At 36.6% G+C, this 25403-nt stretch overlaps 1 pseudogene; it reads left to right on the forward strand.

Moving 5' to 3' along the window:
* Positions 1-614: 614 nt before the first annotated feature.
* LOC101594923 overlaps positions 615-25403 on the forward strand; it is a 49412-nt pseudogene continuing 24623 nt past the window's right edge.

The following is a 25403-nucleotide window of genomic DNA, read 5'->3' on the forward strand; positions in this document are numbered from 1 at the left end:
ACCCTGCCATTTTTGTTCTGTCAAATGCTAAGGCACTATATTTTGAGGTAGCATGTCCCAGACCTTGTTATCTAGGACACAGCACATACAAACACATCCAACAGCACCTTACACTTCCCTGACCACAGGGATTGGTGTAGGGATAGCATGCAAACCCAGAAGACCTAAACCAGGCCATTACCAGGAGGCCAGGGGATTCTTTGCACTGACCCTAAGAGGACCTGAAATAGACACTAACGCACAGACGTTAATACCTGCAAGTGCAGACAACATCAAACAGGAGACAAATGCCCATACAGGAGGAGAGAGATTTGGTCCTGAAACCATGTATCGGCGTCTGTGACATAACTGGACAGTCATGTCCCACAAATCCCCTGGGACTGGATACTTGTTACTACAACCCAAGAGAATTTTAACTAATTTCCATTGCATTGCTTTCAGGGTTTCCAAACCTCACAAAACAGAATTGTTCTAGATAGATAAATAGATAAATAAATCCTAAGGGTTTATAACCAGATTGCACATTGTTGAAGAGCAAACTCAGTCAGCATATGGCACAGATATTGACATTTTGTCAAAGGCCCTCCTCCTGGCTAATCACTGCTAAAGTAAGAATGCAGTGGGGAGACTTACCTGACTACCAGCAGTCTTTCAGAACAGATGACGTGCAAGACAAGACTAAAACTGGAGATCCGGATTCTCAAGTGTATGAGCGTCAGTAAAAGGAATAGCTATGGATAAAATTTTAAAACAAACAAAAATATTGTTTGTGAGATCATTAAAAACAGGTAATCACCCCACACCAGAATAACCTCAGGGGGATAAGTTAGGTCAGTACATTATTTCACATGCTTGTTATAGACAAGATGAAGACATAATGCCAGAAAAAATAATATTAAATGAATGTAATATAACTGTATAGGGCACACTGAATAAAAAATACAAGTAATATCTATTTCTTAGAAACCAGACCTAAGTACTTTACTTTAGGATTTATATATCAGATCATTCCACTTAAACATTTTTATTACAGACTTAAAGAAAGTCAATTTCTGATGAAATGACATCTACAATGGAAGATGGCTTTAGGGAATAACAATAACTGTTTTTTTCCTGACTCTCTGTATTCCTGATGCTGTGGGAAAGGCTGAATGCTCAACTTTTCCATAAATACCTCACATGAAACAATTACATAAATCATATTTTCCTGCTTTCCAGGTAAGAGAACCAGGACTTTAGCAACCTATAGCTGACTTTAATAATGCCCCAAAGTTACAAGTGTCAGAGATGGAATTTAAACACTAATTCAGTAAACAAAATGTGTGGTATTGGCCAAAAATTTGTGTTCCTCTTTAAATGGAGATTATGTATAAAAGAAGATATCTCCATATCAACTCAAAAAGAAAACTGACATAAATTTAAAAGAATGCTGTGGGGAGACAGTACAGAAAGGTAACAATGTGTTGAAAAGATTTAGTGACTTCAGTTGGTTCCAAGCACAAAATAATAATAATAATTATGCAACTGCCAACAAAATCAATGCTACTCTGAATTGCCCAAACCACTTCTGCAACATTATGCATAATTTTTGAAGCCATGTCTAAGATGAAATTTGATATTATTGAGCATGTTAAGACTAAAATTGAGTCATGAAAATAAAAGATAATGTAAGCTTACATGAAGAAATAAGCAAGATGGACATGGGTACAATCTTAAAAGTGGAAACCCTATCAAGGCAAAGAGAGGCTATAGCCATTCTTTGCTGGTTCTACACACTGAGTGTAATGGGTTTGTTTCAGCTCAGGAGACAGTAAATAAAATCTACTAGAACCTTTTCCTCTTATTTTATAGAAAGAAAATGAGGCTATAAAGAGAAAAGGCACAGTCACATTAGATACTGGTAAAGCTGAAAGTAGTAATTATCTCTCAAAAATTCCAGTTGCAGAAAGTGCTCTCTTTTCTTTAAACTATTAAAATGGAAATCAGACAACTGTTCCCATATCTAAAGCCAAGTTGTTGTTGTTTTTTTTTCTTTTTTTTCTTTTTTTAAATATTTATTTATTTATTTGAGAGCGACAGACACAGAGAGAAAGACAGATAGAGAGAGAGATAGAGAATGGGCGCGCCAGGGCTTCCAGCCTCTGCAAACGAACTCCAGACGCGTGCGCCCCCTTGTGCATCTGGCTAATGTGGGACCTGGGGAACCGAGCCTCGAACCGGGATCCGTAGGCTTCACAGGCAAGTGCTTAACCGCTAAGCCATCTCTCCAGCCCTGTTGTTGTTTTTTAATTCCCAGAAACAGGATCTATGGCTTGTTTTGTTTTTAAGGCAACTTACTAAAAATTATTAATATCACCTTACTTAATTATAAGACTTTATCCCTCTGGGTGTGGTAGTATATGCCTTTAATCACAGCACCTGGGAAGAAGAGGTGGAAGGACCTATGGAGTGAGTTCCAGGTCAGTCTGGACTATTTTAATACCCTACTTCAAAACATGAAAGGAAGGGAAGGAGGGAGGGAGGAAGAAAGAAAACATACACACACACACACACAAAGAAAAAAACAAGCTTTATACTTAGGTGGTAAATTACTAAATTCAATACTTTTGTCCCTATTACATTTTAAACAAATAGAATCTACAGATCTTAAACAAGGTTCCTCTGCAGGCGATAGAAGTACCTGGTCTTCTCTGCTACTGCCCTGACTTATACATACCAAAGACTCAGCACCTAAAGCTGTTGTGAGAGTGATTGGAAAGACCCATCCCACCTCTCCCTGGTAGACACTGTGAAAAGCACTCTTAAACATGATTAAATCACTATTAGTCAATAATGATGTAGTGAAATGCTCAGCTAGCTAAAGAAGTATAAGGAAAAAAAGTATTTCAATAAAAGGGTATGAGAAAGAAAAAAACACTATTAATCTCAATAAGCTTTTCTTATTTTTTTTAAATATTTTATTGAAAACCTTTATAAATTTAGACAATAAACCATGATCATAATCCCCTCCCAAACTGTTTCTTTTTCCCCTCCCAAATACCTCCTCCACTAAAATACCTTCTTCTTTCCAGCTAGTCTCTATTTTGATGTCATCACTATTTTCCTCCTATTCAGTCCTGTGTTTCTTTTTCCTATAAACAACCTCTTAGGCCATGGGTTGATTTGGCCCCTTAATTGGTAGCTGTTGGACTCCTTCCTCATGGCCTGGCTGTCTTGAGTTAAGGATTCAAGCAAAGAGCCAGTTAGATGCCCGTGTAGCCAGCATTACCCATCACGAACAGCCCGCAGAAGCCTGTGGAAATGGTACAGTGGCCGCAGTGGCTTGCCATCTTAGTGGAAAGCCACCTCTTCAAGTTGTGACCCCCCAACCATGACTGTTTCAAACTGCTTGTGCTGGACTGTCCCGGGAACCATATCTACCGAGACCAGAAGGAGATCTCTTCCCCCGGCGGCCCAACAGAGGGACTGTTGCACAAGGATGAAGCCTTAACTCCAGGGGGGTTGTAACATTAGACTGAAATGAGGCTTTTCTCCACTGGCCCCCCCCTTTTTTTTTTCCTTGAATATCCATCATTAGACCAGTGGGCTGATCTGGAAACAGAAGAAAGAAGTGGTGGCCATGGTCATGGCACAATGGTGGTGGCAAAACCCCAGAAGTGTCCAGCAGCAGTGGGGTGGCGATGGCAGCCCAGTCGTCACAGGAGCAGGGGTGGAGGCATGAGAGCCGCCGCTGGCAGGTGGAGTCATGGGAGCAGCCAGGGGCAGCTGCAGCGACCAGAGGCAGGGTGAGGGGAGCAGTGGCACAGACAGTGGCAGCAGCGGTGGCAAAAATAGGCTGTAGCTGCTATCTAGCAATGGCATGCATTTCAGCAGTCTAGCAGTGAGACATGAAAAGTTTGGAGTGCAGTCAGGCCTGAGGAAAGGAGCAGAGAAATACAGTGAGAGAGGTCAGGTTGCTGAGGCTAACAAGGGTAGCTGGCCCTGTTTGCTGTAAGAGATGCAGATAAGGTTGCCAGGCATTAAATGACAAGCACCTCAGGCTCTCTAGGCCCAGGAGCTATAGCATTAGTCCTTGTCAATGGCTGGGGCTGGGGAAGCTATATACATACATACATACATACATACATACATACATACATACATACATACACACACACACACACACACACACACACACATATATATGCTGTGGAGCGAGCCAATGCCAAAGCTGTGAATTTCAACCTGCTCAGCCTACACCAAAACTCTAATACTGCTGAGCTAACAGCCTGGGTACCCCGGAAACGCACAAGAGCTGTAACACTGGTCACCATATATCTAAGAGTTCTTCTGCCCAAAGCCTATAAAAGAGCTGTAATATTAGAGGGCACCACCTGCCACTGCCTGCACATGGAAGCCAAGCAAGTATTAGGAGAGCCATCGAGGAAGAGCTTCTCTGCGCCATCCTGACTGGTTCCAGGTGAGGCAAAGGGAGCCCAGGCAGCTGATTGAGGCCACTGCAAGGAACACTCCTAGGAAGCCAGTCTATCAGCCCGCTCCTCAGCGTGGGAGTAGAACCAGCTGAGTGGGAAGCAAAACACACCCACGCAATTGTCTCCCTGCTCCTGACATCAGCTGTCGAGCGGGGGGAATGAAGCCAGAATTATCACCAGCTGTTTCCCAAGCTGTTTTGGCAGAGATTCGTAGAAGAATAGACTCCCCAGGCATTTTCTTGAGTAATGTTACCAGAACGAAAAGAATTGTCTCCAGAAACAAACAATAAAGAGAAGATAGGCATGGGCTTAATTCTTACCTTTCAACCTACAAACCAGGAAGTCATCTCAAGGCTGGCTCACCAACCTCAGAATTCTGACCAGTGTCTCTGTGAATCTTGGTCATACTCATTAACTAAAATTAATCACAATTGGTTTTGACATGACAAACTGTAAGTACTAGTTGTGAGGAATCAAACCATTAAAATAGGACTGCTGGATTTTTTTTTGTTAACTCCAGTTAATTACTATATAACAAATTACTTTGTATTTTACCAAAGAAAAGTCATCACAAGCAGTAATATGGTATGAAACACTGCAAAGACATTCCCCAAAGTTGGTTCCAGATTAATACCTCAGAGAAGGAAGAAGGGCAGGCCTGCAGGACCATTGAAGGGCTAGGTTTCTAATTGTAGCCAACTAAAAAAAAAAAAAAAAAAAAGGCAACACTATATCATGTTTTAAGTATATGTGCACCTCTACAAATGTTGCTAGCTACTATGCACATCATGCTATTTTTTACATAATTGGATGAAAGTTCCCTAACACCATGATAATCAATATGGAAAATGATCATTGTTCATTGTTCAGTATATGTATGTCATCTGGTCCTTTGCAGCAATGAAATGAAACAAATGGAAATAAAAGTATATTTATTGAAAATGTATGTGGAATGAAATTTAGTCAAGTAAAATGCAAATGTCATACCAAAAGTTTATTGAGAAGTCAGAGCTAAGAGAAATGTTAGTAACTCTTATTTTCCTTTGAGGGTTTTTCCAAAAGTACTCAAGATATCTCACATGTTTTAGTTCATGACTGTTTTCTTGCCAAATCTAACTTGAAATATTATATTCTAAATATACATGTCACATAATCATGAATATCCTTTCCTTACTTGAATGAGGTCTGGCCAAACATTTTCCTGGCAGTTGTTATGTCTATAAGAATATGCTAGGATACTAGAGTGCTAGCCAAAAAATTAGTAGGCTAACTGCCATATAAGAATATGAAAATACTTATTTGATTAATATTAACAAGATTTTGAAATAGCCCATGCAACATGACTTTATTTGACATCAACCTTTCAAATGCTTGCACTCGTAGAAGAAAGAGTTGGTTGAGAAAGAGTTGGTTGTGGTTAATTTTCTTCTTTTTTTAGTTTAAATATGTTATTTACTATCTATTTGAGAGAGAGAATGAATACGGGCATGGCAGGACCTCTAATCACTGCAGACAAGCTTCAGGCACATGTGTCACCTTGTGCATCTTGCTTAGGTATGTACTGGGGAACTGAACCTGGGTTCCCAGGCTTCATAGGTAAGCACCTTAACCACTAAGCCCTCTCAAACCATTTTTACTTACTTTCAAACAGGAGAGATGAAGAGAGAGGGAGAGAGAAGGAATGGGCATGCCAAGGCTTCTTGCCACTTCAAATGGACTACAGATGTATGCACCACTTTGTGTATTTGGTATTGTGTTGGGGACTGAGGTTTTGAACTCAGGTCATCAGGTTTTGCAAACAAGTGCCTTTAACCACTAAACCATCTGTCCAGCCCAATTTTCCTCTTTATTTTATCTAATAAAGACAATGAAATTTAAATGTGAAAATAAAAAAGGGAAATCGCATTTATCTCTACTAGAAACATGTTAGGGTATGACTAAACAAAAAATATTGCTATCTTATCCCTATCCTCATTTATTTAAGAACATTGACATTCAGCATGTGAATGACTTCTATTTATTTAGCTGGCATACAAGTATAAGGCTGCACCTTCAGTATAATGTTGACTAGATGTAGCAACTGCATACATCCTTTCCTTTCTCTTACATTGGCAGAAAGAACTCAGTCTGATAACATATGATGTTAACTATGAGCTCTTTTGTGGCTGCCACTTATTTCCCTTAGACATATTTTCTATCATGAATGGATATTAGGTTCTGTCTAAAGAGTTTTCTGTATCAATTGAAATGATCATATGCTTTTTTTTCTTTCAGTCTGTCAGTATCATGAGTTCGCCATATTGTGTTGAATCTTTTTCAAAAATTAATACAGCCTTGTATTTCTAAGATAAATGCTACATGGTCAAGATGATTTGTTATATTATTGAATTTGGCTTGGATTTTCTTTTTAAGTTCACAAAGGATATTGCTCTACATTCTGTTTTTTATTTTAACATAGATGTTTCTGCATTTTGGGCTTCGGGGTTACATTGACCTTATAGAATAATTTAGGAAGTAGTTAAGTAGTTCCTCTTTGTACCAGTAAAATGGTGCTTATTAATGAATTACAAACTTAGTAGTAAAACAAGTGTGGTTTACTACTTGGAACATAACAAGGCTTCAACTGAGTGTTTGTAGTCCTCTTCTTCATCTTCTTCCTCCTCGTTCTCTTCATACTTCTCCCCAGCCTTGTTTTTGTAGCTCCTCTTTCATCCTCCTGCTTATATTCTTCCTCTTCTATGGTCTTTTCATCATTCATAAGCCATTCTTAGTCTGCTATGCAAAGTTATATCTCAAGCTTGATTTGACATGTCAGCTGTGGTTTCCTAACCCTTCATGCAAGAGCCATTTGCTTCACAACTAAGGTAATATGCAGCTCAGCACCCTACTCAACATCCAGTATGTTAATACTTTACACTTTGGCAAAGACAAGACACATGATTCCTAGCCATAGTTGATCTTAAAGGATTGTGTGTTGACCCCTTGCAAAAGATCTTTAACCTCATGTTGTTTCTTTACATCCATGTACCAGTAATGTCGCTCCTCCTAGTCTATCTCTGCATGTCACTCCCTTTCCCCATCAAGCTGCTTCAAGGCTAGCCATTGGAGTCTCTCCGGTATTTATATCCTCAACTTGCAGAAACCACTAGGACTTCGTGGAGTTCCCTTCCCAAGATGGCATCACTACTAATGAAAATGAGCTACAACAATTTCAGCCAGGGTAATGTCTCTTGGGATTCACTCTCCTGAATTGCCTGCTTTCCAGTTTTCTTTTACAGAATCATAGAAATATATGTTTAAAATTATATTATCTTCAAAATCCTACTATCTCTTTGAAACTTTTCCCAATCACATATTGTATTCATTTTAAAATAATATTGCTGGGCATGGTGGCACATGCCTTTAATCCCAGCACAAAGGAGGCCGAGGTAGGAGGGTTGCAGTGAGTTCAAGACCAGCCTAAGACTACATAGTGAATTCCAGGTCAGTCTGGGCTAGTGAAAGACCCTACCTCAAAAAATGAAAATCTTATACCAATATACTCCAGGTTTGACTCAACACTAATTGCAGTGTCAAATAATATGAGAAGAAATTGCACAGAAAGTACACATAATGTTAATATGGAGAGCCAGCTATTACATGATGGCTATAATCTTTTTCTTAAGAAAAATATTAATTTTAATAATCCTTACTCCTCTAAATTCAAATTATAAGTGGACATAACAAATGTCTTTGAGTACATAACATTTACAAGAAGCTTAGATGTCCAGCTATTAATGTTGAACAAGTTTTATGCATAATAAGATGCAAGAATCTTTTAGTTACCAATTAAAATTATTTACATTATATTAGGCAATAAATTAATTAAATAATTATTAACACTTTAATTCTATACTTTCCCAAATATTAATTTTCACCTGAATAAACATGATTTGGATTACAGCTATTCTGTCTTTTATAAGATTTATGTTAGAGAGGTAGTAGGTGTTCCCAAACCACCTTCAGTGGAGTAAACTTCTGGAAGCATATTTGCAAGAGCACTGAAAGACTAGAGACTCTAATCTGCTCTAAAATTTTTAAGACTGAGAACTAGAACAAATTTACTTCAAGATCTGTGCTTAATATTACAGAGAGTGGGAGTTGAATAGACAAAACCGCCACATGAACATGAAAAGCTGCATTGCATTTACTCTAATATTTTTGCCATCTTAAGAAAGACCTGTACTCCCTGAGAGAGGGTGGAAAGTCTCTATGAAAGTGGACCTAGAGGATAAAGTGTAAAAAACTCAACCACCAGTTATATCAGTTTGAAGAGGATGGTATTGTGTGACATAAAAATGTATATGTAATACTTCCCTAACTTGCACTCATTTCATAATAGTTAGGCATTAAATACATGAGCATAGGATTGGAGAGATGGACCACAGGCTAAGAGTGCTTTCTATACAAGCAAGAGGACCCGATTTCAATCCATAGCATCCACATTGAAAACCCAGGCATGACCATGCATGCCTGTAATGTCAGCTCTGAGGGGGCAGACAGGATGATTGGAGCTGTTTGGTCAGCTAGTCTAACCATAACACAGTGAGCTTCAGGTTCAGTGGGAGATTCTGTCTCAGTGAAGTAAGGTATATCTTTTTCTGACTTCCACATGCATGTGTGCCTGTGTACATGCACCTGCACCACATGCATACACTACAATACACACGAACATGCGTGTGCACACACACACTATATTGAGATGAAATAATATAAAATTATTAAGATTCAATGAAATTTATTATTTCTAGTTTTAAAGAAAATAATTGTTTAGGCTTTATTCTCTCACAAAATGCTTTTCATAATAAAACAGCTGTCATTTGCTATTTCCCTGTCACAGACTAAGTTTAAAAGTGCTTCAACAACATGAAGTTAATTTAGCCTAAAACTCACTTTTAACCTACAAATACTCCAGACACCCTTCTAATCTAGAATTATTGATCATATTTGGTGGGGAAAATTGGGCACCAAATATAAAAACACTGTGCCTAACATTTAAGTGCATGGCTTCAATGAAAAGCAAAATGAATATCTAGAGTACCATATTCTTAGGCACCCCATTTAATGCATGTAGCTAAATGTGATTTCTGGTTTAATGTAAGCAAAAGAAGTGTCAAATGTCATTGGCAGTAATTGACTAGTCAAAAATAACTCTTATTACAATGTATTGCATTTTTATGTATTACATGTTCATCATTCCAAAATAACTTAACATTTTATTTCCCTGATATATTGGATAACTATGTATTGCTTCAATTTGTTCTTATACTTAACATCTTTATCCCAGTCACACCTGTGAAGATCTATTCTACATCTGCTCTGACTCCTTTGACATAGATCCATCCTGACAGCATCTAGCCAGTGAAACATGCATGGGTAGTAATTGATGACTTTGCCACCTGAAAATCATTTGACCAATGAAAGAGGAGAACCAATGTCTCAATGCATCTTCCCTGAGGATGGCTGATTACAAGATGCATTGCTTAAGGCTTCAGGTTAGTTGCTGAACTGAGGTACTGCAATGCTCACATACCTAGCTTAAAGCAGAATACAAAGAAGACATATTAAAGCTTAAAGCACCCCATAAGTGTCATGAATTCCATTAATATGTAGACATTAGCATATATTACTTTTTATAAGTCACTGCAGAAACTCGAGATCAGATCAAGAAACCAAGCATCAGAGATGTTGGACTTTGAGCAGCAGGCACTGAGAGTTCATATGGGCAGTCTGACATCCTTCTGGACCCCTTACATTATTGGTGGGTTTAAATTTCTGAGTTGCATAAGTAGGGGCCACAAAAGGGAAATTCTTTAGTAATACCCAAGCTTACAAAGGAAAAATGCTGCAAGGAAAAACAAAAGAAATTTCAAAACAGAATATGGGTGGCCTTGGGGCAAGGACTGTGGAAACAGGACTTGGTCAGAGGGTGGAGGATGGGGAGGGTGTGGGGGCTTCGGGATCTGGTTATTTTCTGGGTCAGATCTAGCTTGAATTCTCTCACCACAAAGTTACCTCTCCCAAACAAATACTTTTGCTTCTTTAAGGAAACAATTGATACTGAAACTCCATTGCTTGAAATGTATCCTAAAGAAAATATAGCGCAATGATTAAGCTAAATAAGATAACCTAAAGGACCAGCAAGGCATAAACTAGAATAGCCAAGTAAATGATGTCACTTAAATTATGGGTAAAACTTAGGCTAACTAAATGAAAGATGTAGCATTAAACTAAAAGGAATATGGTAAAATATTTTTAGTTTATGTTAATATAGATTCACATATATGTGGCTTTGAAAAAAATCTACAATTTATGAATCATTTGATTCTCTCTGGTTGTATATATGTACATTCTTTTGATGATTATTCAGTTATCAGCCACGATTGTGGTTATATGTTTTTTGTTTTGTTTTTATCATTTTTGATATTATAATTTTTCTAAACTATAGATTTATTACTTTTCTAAAATCAGTTTTCCTTTGTAAAAAGTTCATATAAAGATTTGCCATCCCTCTAGTTCAACTTTATGCATTATTATATTTATTTTTGCAGTGTGAGTGAATGAAGCAATGTCCACATGCGAGCTAAATACTTTATTGTATAGCTGTATCGTATCACAAGCCTTTTTTGTTTCAATAGCACATTTTAAACAAATATGAATTAAATTGTTCTGTATATCAGGCAGTTTTCTAGATATTTGAGGTATATCAGTAAAAAAAATTAAAGAGTTTAATAAATAGAGCTTATATTCTAATAGAATAAAAAGATGAATCATCAGATAATCGTGCACTGTATTATAACTGATATGTCACACAGGGAGAAAAAGATAAACAGAACAAAGAAAATTGGACATAAAGGGTCAGAGGGCAGTTTGCATTAATAGAGTGGTCAGAGTACATATTGAGAAAGCAAGAGCTGAAAAATGTAAAGGAAGACATTTAAAGGAGTACCCAAAGCAGAGAGAACAGGCCTAAGATTGAGCCAGAGTAGGCTGTTTGATGACAAAAAAGCAGGAGGACAAAATGATTAGGGGAAATTCTTTGTGGAAAAATATTAGGAACAAACATCAGGGGATTGGCAGGGTAGAAGACATTGTAGGCCTTTACAGATCAGGTGGGTTGCATGGTCTCACATTCTCAGGAAAATCTGACTGCTGTAATGAGTCTCACCACAGAGAGAAAAAAGAAACAGGGTTTCAGCAGACTGGGGTGGTCAGAGTAGACAGGAAGATTGACTTGGCCATCCATAGGGGTCTTTTCAGTGTTACAGACAATTATGTATAATATAAGAATGGTGGATACACATCTATGTCAAAATGCACAGAACTGTACAGAATTCTATACCTAAAATGTTGAGTCTTAATACATGCAAAATTTTACAAGATGAAATATGGCATATGAGAAAAGAATACGATACGACAAACATTAAAAATTCATGGAACTACCTCAATGACATGAGTGGGGAAAATTAACTTTGGGCATGAATGTAGTTGTAAGATGAAGGTAAAAGGAACTGCTTGTAAACACGCTTCTTCCTGATTAGATTGTCTGTCATTAGAAAAATTCTTAAAGCACTACATGTATGCTACAGTACATGATGAAGCAAAGAAGCCAGGTTAAACACTTTCAAAGTAGGAAGTTATCAGATAAATAAGACGCAGGGTAATGGGTGTAGAATGATCTCTTTTACAATGGATTGTATTGTAAATATCAATATAATCTTGTGTTTACTATAATACAAATATGTACATATGGAAATGTATGGGTGGATGGATATACACATATACATTGCCTTGCTTTACCATCTGACAATGGTAGAAACAGTTGTCCCAACATAGTACTGAGCAAATCTTGCTTCTTTTCTAATACTAATCCTCAAGAAGATGAAGACAAAATTCCTTATTTGGGGGAAGAAAATTCTAAAGCTTCAATAGAGTAAAATATCAGAAAAAAATACATCTAGTTAAGCAAGCACCAGATAGGGTGGTCTTATGCATCTGGAAGATAAATTTTCTGGAAAAACAGGTAATAGATAAATAAGATTTCTGGGAAAAAATGCATCTAAATAAGCACCAGATAAAATGGGATTATGAATTCCAATAACCAAATTCAAAAGCTGGTGATATTTGGCTAGAGCTAAGGAGATACCTCAAGGTTAAAGGTGCTTCCTTGAAAAGCTCAATGTCCAGAGCTCAATTCCACAGTTCCTACATAAAACCAGATGCACAAAGTGGCACTTGCATCTGGAGTTCACCTGCAATAGCAAGAAACTCATATTCTCTCTTTCTATCTCTTTCTTCTCCCCGTTTTTCTTCCTCTATTTCTCACTCCCCACCCTCTCTCAAATGAATAAATAATAGTATTTTTAAATATTTGACTAATAATGAAGTATAAAAATATAGTAGTTCTTAAAATTTCTGTGACATTCTAGTGAATTTCTGTATTCTGGCTTAGCTACTTTCTTTTGTAAATTATTTATTTGTTTATTCACTTATTTGCAAGCAAAGAGAGAAAGAGAGAGAGAGAGAGAGAGAGAAGACAAAGAGAATTGGCATGCTAGGGCCTCCAGCTACTGCAAACAATCTCCAGATGCATATGCTACTTTGTGCATCTGACTTTATATGGATACTGGAGAATTGAGGTCAGGTCATTAGACTTTGTAGGCAAGCACCTTAACTGCTAAGCCATCTCTCCAGCCCCTATCTGCTTTTTCAGTTATTGTTATTCTAGTCACTTAAGGACTCACCAGTCTGTGACCATTTACTCAAGAACATAACCTATATGCAAAAAGAGTTGACTGCTTACATTTAACAAATAGTTTGTCATTTATTTAAAAAACATAAATAACGCCACTCATGGAAAAAAAAAGTATAAATATGTGATAGTTTGAATGTAAAATTTCTCCATAGACTCGTGTGTTTGAATACTTAACCTCCAGTTAGTGACACTATTTTAGAAGGTTATGGAAACTTTAAGAGATTGAGCCTTGCTAGAATAAGTATGTCACTCAGGGCATGTCTTGTGTTATAGGCTAGCCCCACTGATCTTAACTTTTACCCTGATGATGTGAAGATGTGACAAAACCTTCCTGCTCAGGTCTGCCATGCTTCCCCCACCATGATGAATAATTTTCCTTGATACTGAAGGACAAAATCAACTTTCTTTCCTTAAGCTGTTTTGGTCAGATATTTTGTCTTAGCAATGAGGATGTAAGTGATATAAAATTATATGTGGAAAAGCCATGCTTGCTTCATTGTCACCATGCTAACGAAATAAATAAATCAGCAATGTTTCCTCTTTTGAACATTGTGAATAGAATGAAATTTAAGTTAGCAATACACAGTTTAACAGGCCCCTGTCACATAAATAACATAGCCTTTCCCTAGGTTCTGTGATGCCAACAAACATGTCATTTTAAAATGCCCCAGTTTTACTGGTATATCATCAATAGCTGTCCAAAAACAAACAAATTATACTTCTTCAGTTTATCATTTGTTCTCTTTTCTGCCCAATCAATTAACAAAGGAGTGGTTTCCACTGTTTAGTCTTTTGTCTTGATGGGATGCAAGATCTATAGCCCTGGGATAAGCTTTGTCCAACATACTCTATTTAGCCTGCTGGTGAAATTACAGTATGTGGTTTTAAAAACATCTTCAAATATTCATCTTTATTCAGATATATATTATCTTCAATCCAGATAAAAGTTAGGAAAATGCATTAAAGAGAAAGGTATGAACACTGTCACAAAGAAAAAAAAAAGGTTACAATTCAGTATTTTCTCAAATTGAATCACATAAACTTCACTGTCTAATATTGACAACTTTTTCCTGACCAAAGAATGAATTTGATTTATAATAATTCTGCATGTGAAGAAGATGAAGATTAATCGTTTAAACAATTCTACTTCAATATAAGATATACAGCTAAAAGGAGTAGGACCTAAAATTATACTGTAGGTCAAAAATGTTTTAATGTCACTTCCTATAATTTTGGTTACAAATAGCATATGGTTTGAAATCCTTCACCAAAACCTTTTTACGTACATTCAAAAGAATACCAGCATTTTGTTCTCTTCCAAACTAGTCATTAGCGTTCCTTTTTTAACCCAAAAAGCTTCTTCAAGTACACTAGACTTGTCCTTCACTGGAAAATTAAATGTTTATCATTTTTTCCCCAAAGCATGAAAAATATAATTATTAAAACTAAAGAGAGTAAAATTTTCTTCATTCTTCAAAGTATTAGTGATTGTTGCTTATAGCATTCATCAAAAATATTTTTAATTCAATAGCAGTTGGATTTATAATCCACAAAAACACATCTCTCCACTATAGTATCATTGGGAACAAGACATGGATTGAATTAATTTCTTCTACACAGAAGAAAAAGAATGGATGCTTACCCTTGCTCTTTGCGGCTCTAATCACACAGACAGCCAGGGCAGTTACATATTTCTTGTAGAGATTATTTCTGCAGGTTCAGGTGCTGGTACCCAAATACTGTTTTGCTGGAGACCAACTCCTTGAGTGGGAAAAATAAAGGTTTCCAGGGTCAAAGAAATTTGAGTAACAGCACATTTTATTTATAATTCTTTGAAAGTTAAAATGCATGTTACCATGGGCTTTAAGAGATAGTTTAAAATGAGAAATATATTTGTGTTTACATCAGTGTTTCCTATTTCAATTACCAAGAATCCATGTAAATACACATAGGCATTCCATATCACACTATATGTAAGTACTGTGTCTATTATACTGACGTTTTCAATGTACGTAACTTCTGCTTAATGACTGATAAATATATATATAATATATAATGATTTATTTAACATGTAAAGTATTATTTACAAAGTAGAGTTCTTGATAGCTTACCCTTTGACTTCTCAGAGCTCACGATTTCCTAAGCCTCCTCCCCATACTAGATATCTAACGGTAGTGCTCCCTCCACCCTCATTAGCTAAGCTTCCTCCGGGCCTCCTTGTCTACTGAAGATACTGACACGATGTTTTTATTCATTCTTGTGTCTCAGTTGTGGCTTTCTCAACTGATACTGTCTTAGTCTATTTCCTTAACTTCCTGGTGTAGGTGCTGTTTGCTGTGGTCTAAACCACCTGGTTTCTATACTTTGTTTCTGCAGATTCAGCCTGGTTAGAATTGGAACAAATTCAACTGGCTTGTGGAAGTAAACAGGGGGCAAAGACAGAGTCTCTACATTTATAACTTAATAGTTTCATATAATCAGGCAAGACACAACTATGTAAGGTTTCCTGGATTAGTCTTTTCTGCTCCAACCGCTAATTGAACTAAGTTCACACTTTTATGCTGGCTTTTGTCACTTATATCTACAGTTAGCTCCATGAATAGATTGAAAGTTCTTAGTGGTCAATTAATCCCTGAAACTCCTAAATTAACATTTCCTGACAAACTTCACAATTTTACACCTCCAAAAATTAATGTGTATGAATTCATAACATGCATGTCTCTTTAAAATTATAAATATGCAACCGACCTAAAGCTTTTTTTTTCTGAAGAAATTACTTCAATTCATCTTTCACAGAAGGTGACCTTCCAAGTAAGATTATTACAGTTGCAAATATAGGGGGAAAACACTAAACATTCAATTCTTGAAATGATACTTGGCATGGTTGAATGTGTATGAAGAAAAACTATATCTGGACATATGTTGCTCAAACAGCCCTTTATAGAAAAAGTTCTTAGATTTCTGAAGGTCTCCAGAACTCCATGGAAATCTAGAGTAATGCTGTTTTGCCTAGGGGAACAAGGGCTGATGACATCCACATTGTCAGCACTGAAGGAAATGGTAAAAATTTGCTTCAAATAATTTCAATAGTTGAAATGAGGACTCCTGCTCTTTCCAAGTATAGTAATATCTAACACCTCTTTTGCACTTCATGGCTCCAAAAGTTGCCAAGGGAGATTTTTTCAGAGCCATTATATCATGCTGTCTGCTTTGCAAAGAACTGGAATCATCAGTCTGATTCATCTCATGCCAGTTGCTGATGCTACAATCCCACAGAAAATGACTAAAATTTAACACGTTTTTACACAAAGATTTACCACTGAGCAACATTCATCATCTCTTAAATGCATATTTTTTAAGTCCTTTACAGAAAACAGTCGTCAGTGTCTTACAATAAAGGCCAGAAAGAGAGTATTCTTTGCAATGTCCAAGTTTGTGAGATTTTTGGCTAGCATAGAAGGCATTACACTGAGAGAGAAAATGAGGTGTAGCATTTTCATTTCATCACAAGTTAAATAGAAGAGGCTGTTTCCATGGGAAACTGTGACAAATGTTAACCTGAATTTCCTGTGTTACTTTTAAGTTGCTTGGAATTGGCTTTATATGCATACATATCTGAGGTGTAGACTATATTAGGCACAAATTATGTACTAGATCCAAATAGTGTAGCTTGGGCATCTTTGGATAAAACCAAATCACTACAAAGTGAGACTGTGAAACTAAAACCCTCTTTTCATCTGTGATCTTTTGTCAACCAAATAACTACAAAATAGGTGATATGAAACTCAAATTATCTTTCTCTCAATGGAATTGGAAAACGAGATGGACAAGAGATAGGTAAGAAGGAGGTGTTTAAAACTGCATAGGGACATTATAATTTGGGCTAAACTTCCCTTTCCATCTGCTTTTACACATGAACTGTCTTCCAACCAGGCTGTTCTATTCATGGACCTCAATTTCCGTTTTATATCCTGACCTCTTGTCCCTTTCCACTTCTCTTGCTGATTGGCTTCTTTCTTCACTGCCCAGTGTGAAACTTCAAGCTTTGACAGGCCCAGTAAAGATTGAAGACTTTTTGTTTTGCAAGTTGATAAAGCTGGAATTATCTTACTTTTGATAAGCTATTTGATTCCTTGCTATAGAAATATGGTAGTAATACCAGTATTTCACATTGGGTTTAAGAGCTAAATGAGATTATTCAAGGAAAGAGACCTAGAATAGCCAGTATATCACAGTTGTTCAATAAATCTTGAAGAATTTAGATTCTAAGTTTATCATCAGTGACAATAATTCAATAAAAATACTGACATGTATAATTATTTTTATTTCCAGCTTTTTTTGTTGAATCCAGATGCTCAACATGTATCTTTGGATTGAGAAATAGAATAATTTTATATTTTTTATATATATAAGTAAGATCTATCCTTTAGTCTCTAGCACCACTGCTACATTTGAGACATTAAGTTTCCCAAGGCATCAGTTTTCTGGAGCCATGCTATCTCTCAGAATATCTGAAGTTTCAGGTGGCTGTGTTCATGGCCATGTATAACAAGCACAGCCTCCCCTGGTTGGTAGTTCAGTGTGATATACAGACAGCTTCAGTTCCAAATGCATCACCGTCACATCTTGGAAGCACCAATGTCTATTCTAAAATATTTTTTAGTTATTTCCACCTCCTACAAATCTTAACAACATCAGTAATTGGAAGTCCTAAACTCACTAAAAACAAGGCAATCAATAGCTCCAGGGGAAATCCACTCCCTTCCAGCACACTTACAAAAGAATTATCCAATTACCCAAATCTTATCATGGTCTTTATAAAAGTAATAGTATATCTTCCAGGATTTTTTTTTTAACCATGATTTGAGCAGAGCTCTATGCCACTGTTAGAGCCACTAGATTTTTACTTCTCAATGAAAATTTTCATAAATTTTAATATAAAATTACTCAAGCTTAAATCACTTTTAGCTCTAAGTCACTATAAACTATAATCAGTTTCAAATGTCAAATATATTTGCTTATTTTGTGCATAATCCCTTCTTAATATATAACTATGCTGTATTTTATTCTGCATCTAATCTATGTAATAATTGGGTCAATACATAACAGGAAGAAATGAGACTTAAATACTGCTGAGAAAAAGAAAGGAGGAAGAAGTTATGAAGCAATGTCTTTGAGAGAGAACTTATAGCATCTACTATTTAATATCTTTATAAAGGAAGATGAAAAATTATATATGGAAGGAAACAAACAGGTTGACTGTATGAATAAAGGTAAAGATATATCACTATAATTTATAGAAAGGTGACTGATCTTTGTGCTAACTACTTGGGTCACACATTCATACAAAAATGCATAGTCATGCATGGCTAAATTGGCTTACATTAGCTGGAAATGCTACCTAAGTTATCTACTCAAGAATAAAAACGTGTCACTGGGATTAATATCCTGAACATACAAAGGACTCAAAATGTTATAGACCAAAAAATCAAATAACTCTGCCAATAATTGGACAACCAAACTTAAGCAATACTTTTAAAAAATACCTCTAGTGATTTAAATTTTATAGAGTTGTTATGGGCTAAAGATATGGGACCTGGGAAGGCCTGACATCACCTGATTTCTATTCTACACAGAACCCACCTAAAAGCTAGGTATGGCCAGACATGTCTGGAACCCCATTCTGGAGACTAGAGAATCAATGAGGCTTATTGACAAAATTCAGCAGTTCTGGATGTGAGAGAGACTCCACTCACAAGGACATACAGAGTGTAGTTATAGAAAACCACCCAAAGTTCACATCTGTATACAAACCTGCATATGCCATATATAACATGCTACACCACACATACACTACAGACACACACACACACACACACACACACACACAAATATGTGCCACAAAAAACTTACAGTAGTAAGTGGCAAGTGACCCTCCTGATACAATCTCCTATCAATTTTCAATAACAGTCATGAGATGAGAACCAGGTTGCTCAACTGGAATCTCCATCTTTCCACTTATAAGATCTTGCCTCCAATTATGCCAGTTTGTTTCTGGATTCTACAGTCAGTAAAATGGCAACAATAATTATGCCAACCCAAGTAATTGTCTAAGAATTACAGAAATTACTTATCAGCCATAGGCCAAATGTTAGAAGTGTGCTATTCCTCTGTTGGTTTTATTATTGCAATTTCTCCTTGCCCATTCCTCTCTTTTTTTCCTCTATAGTGTTTCTTTGTCACAATGTCACTTTCTTCTTTTACTCTTTCCTTCCTAATTTGAATTAACACTTTGAAAAAGAAGTACAAATGACAAATAAATGTATTTTTAAAATGCTTAAGATTCTTAACCATCAGGGAAATGTGTTTTATGAAAAGCTCCTTTGAGATTCTACTTCACCCCCTAGTCAGTCAGAATAACTATCATCACTGACAAAAAAAAAAATGACTCTTAAAAAATGACAACAGGGCTGGAGAGATGGCTTAGTGGTTAAGTGCTTGCCTGTGAAGCCTAAGGACCCCGGTTCGAGGCTCGGTTCCCCAGGTCCCACGTTAGCCAGATGCACAAGAGGGCACACGCGTCTGGAGTTCGTTTGCAGAGGCTGGAAGCCCTGGCGTGCCCATTCTCTCTCTCCCTCTATCTGTCTTTCTCTCTGTGTCTGTCGCTCTCAAATAAATAAATAAAAAAAATTTTAAAAAATCTAAAAAAAAAATGACAACAAGTATGTGTGAGGATGTAGATAAAGGAAAATCCTTATTCACTGATGGTGGAGATGTAAAATGGTACAGCCACTAGGGAAATCAGAATGACATGCCTCCAAAAGTTAAAATTAGAGTATCATTTGAGGGAGAAAAATCAATGCTGGTTATACTTCTAAAGAAATCAGAGATAAAATATGAGATATTTATGCACACTTGTGTATTAATAGGTATCTGGATTGAGAAAATGTGAATGAACATTATATACATATATATGTATGTATATATTTACAGAATCATGCCAAAAGAATAATTACCTCATTTACATGAAAATAGATACAACTGGAGTTCACTATGGTGACATGTAAACTAGATACTGAAACTTACATTTTTCTCTCACAAGTAAAAACTAGGAAAAAAAAAGATGAAACAGAAGGGGACTGACCAATAGGAAAGAGGATATAGGTGGATAAGAAAGGATGAAAATAATCAAGGCACTTAATATGCACACATGAAATTGTCACAACAATGAAACATCTTGTTTTGTACAATTAACATATTTCAATATTTTAATTAAAATATGCCATGCTATAATCAAGGACTATATTTTAATCCTTCTGCAGAGCACTTTAGACAATCTTGTCTTGTTCACTTTGTCATAAATATTTGTGTTCCTTCTTGTAGAGAAGACCATTTTCTTCTCTGTCCACCTGAAATCTTATTTGTGTGGTTGTCCTAATTTCTTCCTCAAGCTCTATCATAAAATCTCCTGGGCTGGAGACAGGGCCTAATGGTTGGAGTGTCTGTCTACGGACACACAGATTCTTGTTAGACAACATGAATGGAAAGGAGTCTAAGCTTACACAGTGTAAACGGAATGAAATAAGACAACCCCACAAACACTCCAGCATAAAGAGTTTTGGGTCACAGCACAAACCCAGACAATAGAAAGCTCTTTAATAGAGATAAATGATCGAAGCCTGTAAATATGTACCCAAGATACTTCACATATTAACATGAGTATGTATGGTGGCATAAAAATAGAACTCAAGTCTCACTTTGAATACATGTCAAACATTTGGCATACGGTGCATGACATGCTAGAAATGTGTCCATTAAAGACATGATTTAGCCTTATCCATTGAACTTATATACAGACTTTAAACCATTGTGACAGAGGCAATAGACAGTATTACTGTCTTGAGAAATGATAATAATGAGATTTTTCTTGCTAGAGATTTTCTCCATGCTTGTTAATTAGTCCTCTGACAGGCAAATGCCCTGTAAGGATTATTTTTCTGTGTTTAACAACTTTATATTAGGCACAAATACTGGCAATATAGTGAAGAGAAAAAAATATTGGGCAGCTGATTTCCTCCCGCTCTGCAAGCTGTAGCTATTTCGTGTTCAGATCCCAAGTGCAACAGCAGCGAGGACAGGGAGAGAGGAAGAAGCAAGAAAAAATGAGTGATTGGATGTTTCTACAAATGAAAGTCCACAGTTCAAAGGGAAAACATTTGCAGGCAATGCACAATACAGGGGGTCTTATTCAAGTCATATAAAAGCTGTTTTATGAAATTTAGCTGGAAATATTATAAGTGGGAAATGCCCACAGAATAAATAGGAACCTTTTAGAAAAAGAGCAAACATGTGTTATTTATTTTCCTGGTAAACAGAAGTGGCATATTTAATCAGCAAGAAACATTGGTAGTTGTGACCATTTTCACCATGTTAAAAAAAAAAAAAAAACATAAGATTTGTTTATGGCTCATTCATTAGTATCTTTGGGCTAGTACTAAGGAAAATAGACTGCAGATAAGAAGGGCCAGTTCTTTCATATGGCTAATATTGAGACATGAAAAAGAACATTTCAGCATCTATGTTGCTACCTCCTTTCACTCAATAAGCATATGGAAATACTTATACCCAATTGCATAAAAAATTTAAAACTATAAAACAGATACAAATCATGTACTGTGCCATATTTCATGTGGAGAGAGATGAGATGCCTTTAGTCCCATTTTGAAAGGCCTAAAAAGTGTAAAGCAATAGTACTTTAAGTATTTATATATACTTAGATTCTCTAATGTTTGAAATCATGTTGAAAAATGTTAATTTTAGATTTTAATTATAGAGCTGGAATAAAGCATTGGTTATAAAATAGCTAGCTGAGGTTAAATCCCTACATAATGATTAATTTTTTGGTACTCCCTGTTATTTAAAATACTACCAAAGAAATACACTACAAAAAATATTCTAGCATGTGGCATGTCTCATCAATTAAAATTTTTATGAATGACAAAAATGAACTTAAGGAAAGCAAGCATTTATCTGATAACAATTTTACTTTATTCACTCACCTGTAACATGCACAAATCTTAAATCTTATTTATAATCAATGGTTAAAAGTAACTATTGTGAATTCATGTTATTAAGTATTTCTTGAAAGATGAAACATTGTCCTATATCTCTTCATTTTGTTTCATCTTTGCCTTGAAATTTATTGAATTTTTGAAAGTAGTATTCAGAAAGTATATAATAAGAGCCTAAGAGACTCTTCATAAACAAATTTTTGTACTAAGCATAAACTATTTTTCTTTAAGGCATAAGGTACAAAATTACACAATACAGAATGAACAGGGTCAAATTTTTAAGAATTCTCTGTGCATGCATACGATCTGGTTATCCAAAGAGCTTGATTCCCTTGGGAAGTTTAGTAAAGAGTGCTGTCTCATATATTTACACTCAGTTTATTGCTTTCAGTCCAACATGTGATTTAAAAAAAAAAAAAAAGACTGACTCAAAAAATATTGAGACACAAGTTGTTGTGGATTGACTCAGTTGTCCCCTGTAAACTCATGTTCTGAAGGTTTGGTCCCCAGTTGATGGCAACTTGGGAGATAGAAGGTAAACTTATGGTGTTATAGCCAGTTCTCCCTTGCCAGAGATTGACTCATTCATCTGTGATTGTTTTCCACTTATTGTGGCAGAGGTGATGTCCCGCCTCTGCTCATGCCATACCTTCCCATGCCATCATGAAGCTTCCCCTAGAGATTGTAAACCAAAATAAAATTTTTCATCTCATCAGCTGCCTTCAGACAAGTGCTCTGTCCCAGCAACAAGAAGGTAACTATGACAGCACATCAATAAGATCACTGGCTGGGCATGGTAGCACATGCCTTTAATCCCAGCACGGAGGAGATAAAGATGGGAGGATCATTGTGAGTTTGAAGCCAGCCTGACACTAAATAGTGAATTCCAGGTCAGCCTGGGCTAGAGAAAGATCTCAAAATCCCAAATAAAATAAAATAAAAGTATTGATGCTGTCCTACTTCTACCCAGTGACTTTATTTTTTTTTAATTTTGGGGTGGGTAGGAGGATTGCTATGTATGTGTGTGATATGCATGCATGTATGTATATTTGCTCATATATGTGAGTGAGGGTGCATTTTGCGTCAAGTATGAATATGTATGGTGGCCAGAGGTTGACATCAGGTGTCTTCCTTATTTGCTGACACATGGCCTCTCACTGGAATCCAGAGCTTGTTTATTAGGCTATTCTAGCTAGTCATCTTGCCCCACGGATCCCCTGTCTCCACTTTATGAGCACTACAATTCCAGGAAGGCTGCCCACCATTACACAGGTTCTAGGAATCTGAGCTCAGGTTAAAACACTGGAATAGCAAATGCCTTACTGGACTGAGCCACCTCCCCAGCCTTTATTGACTGACCTTTTCTCTTTTAGCCTTTCTGATTCCTTCTCTCTAAGCCACCCACACTCCATACCATGCCTCTTGAAACAACACGTTTGTTCCCAATGAAAATATGCTTTATCTATATTTTAAGCCAACAAAGACTTCTTTGTCCACCCTCCCCCAAGGAAACATCTAGTAACCCCATGAATAAACTTATTTTAAGTGTATCTCAAGTGACAAAGGCTTAATATGCCAGCCTTTTATAAATATTTATATTTAATATTTCTTGACACTTAAACGTCAATGCCTAATCTAAAAAGTCTCTTACCATTCTAACTACAGTAATCTCCACCCTGCTGCTAACAATACATAGAATCTGATTAAATTAAATAGAATATGACATGCTATTGTTTTATGAACCACTAAGAAAGAAAAAAATGTTGCTTGGCATTTAAGCCATGACAAGATGCTTTAATGATAACTCTGAAACACAGGAATTGAGAACATCAGCTCCTCATTTCTTTGAAAAGATTTCATCTATTCCAAAGAATTTGGCACTCTAACCTACCTTCATTTGGAGTGCTTGCAGTGTGAGAGAAAGCTCTTTGCAAGTATTTTAGGAAGGAAATATGACACATCTTCATATATTTGTACATCTCTTCCTTTTCTAGGTCTCATAAACCCTTCAGTTGTTAATTTGAAAAAAATCTACAAAACTCTCATTACTCATACAATCACACCTTATTAATATCAAAATTAGTCTTACCCAAGGTTTCAGGGAGCAGTAAAGAATGACTTTTGTACCCATATAATGCAAGAGAGCCAAACAAATTTACATGCTTACTTGAAAATATCCAAAGCATAAATTGCAGGGTAACCATCTAGCCTAGAATCTAAGGGAAAAAAAAGTCCACAGGAAGTAAAAGAAAAAGATATAGCCACAAATTTCTTACAACATATACAGCTGAACACCTATACAATTCAATTTTAGAGTGGTCAGCAAATTGGTGAAAGCCAAGTGTACTCTGGAAAAAGAAACGTGAAGTTCCTAGGAAATAAAATTAAATGACGCCATGCCTTCTACAGAGCTTTCCTCTGTGGTCCATGGTCAATCACAAAAACCACAAACTCCTGCTGCTCTCTCTACTCCATCTTCCCTACACAGGAAAGCTTCAACCTACAGGTCAAGTGCACTCAGTCTACTGGTGAAAGTCAATTGGAGATTGGAGACAGGAGCAAGAACAACCAAAAGTCCTACCCCTGAGAGAAGGCCGTCTGCACACAAGCTCGAGGTGAGAGACCGGTGGGTGGAAGGCACCACTGAGGAGTTCATAATCCTGGACCATACCAGCCAAGACTTTAAATGCAGAGATGGTTCCTCACTACCACGCCTACTGACAAGCTAGTAGGCACAAACTAACAAAGAACACTAGCTGGTGGGAGAAGCACAGGGCAGCAGGAGACTGAAAGAAGCCTTCTTCCAAGCTAGAGTGTGAAGGATGAGAGAGACATACCCACTAACGAGAAAGAAATGTTTTGGTAAATCAACCAAACGTAAGATGTTATTGGAGAAATGTGAAGTTTGTGGTACGCTAGAGTTGACACTAGGAATAAAACTCTAATCCTAGCTGAGGCATTCCTTTCACTAATGTAAAACCTCTCCGTGATAAGCTTAACAGAAGAGACAGACCAATTTACAGACATAGAAGCTACAAATGCCTGGCTGTCCTATCCAAGATGCCT

This window comes from Jaculus jaculus, chromosome 4 (genome assembly GCF_020740685.1).
Source record: "Jaculus jaculus isolate mJacJac1 chromosome 4, mJacJac1.mat.Y.cur, whole genome shotgun sequence".
Taxonomy (NCBI): Eukaryota; Metazoa; Chordata; class Mammalia; order Rodentia; family Dipodidae; genus Jaculus; species Jaculus jaculus.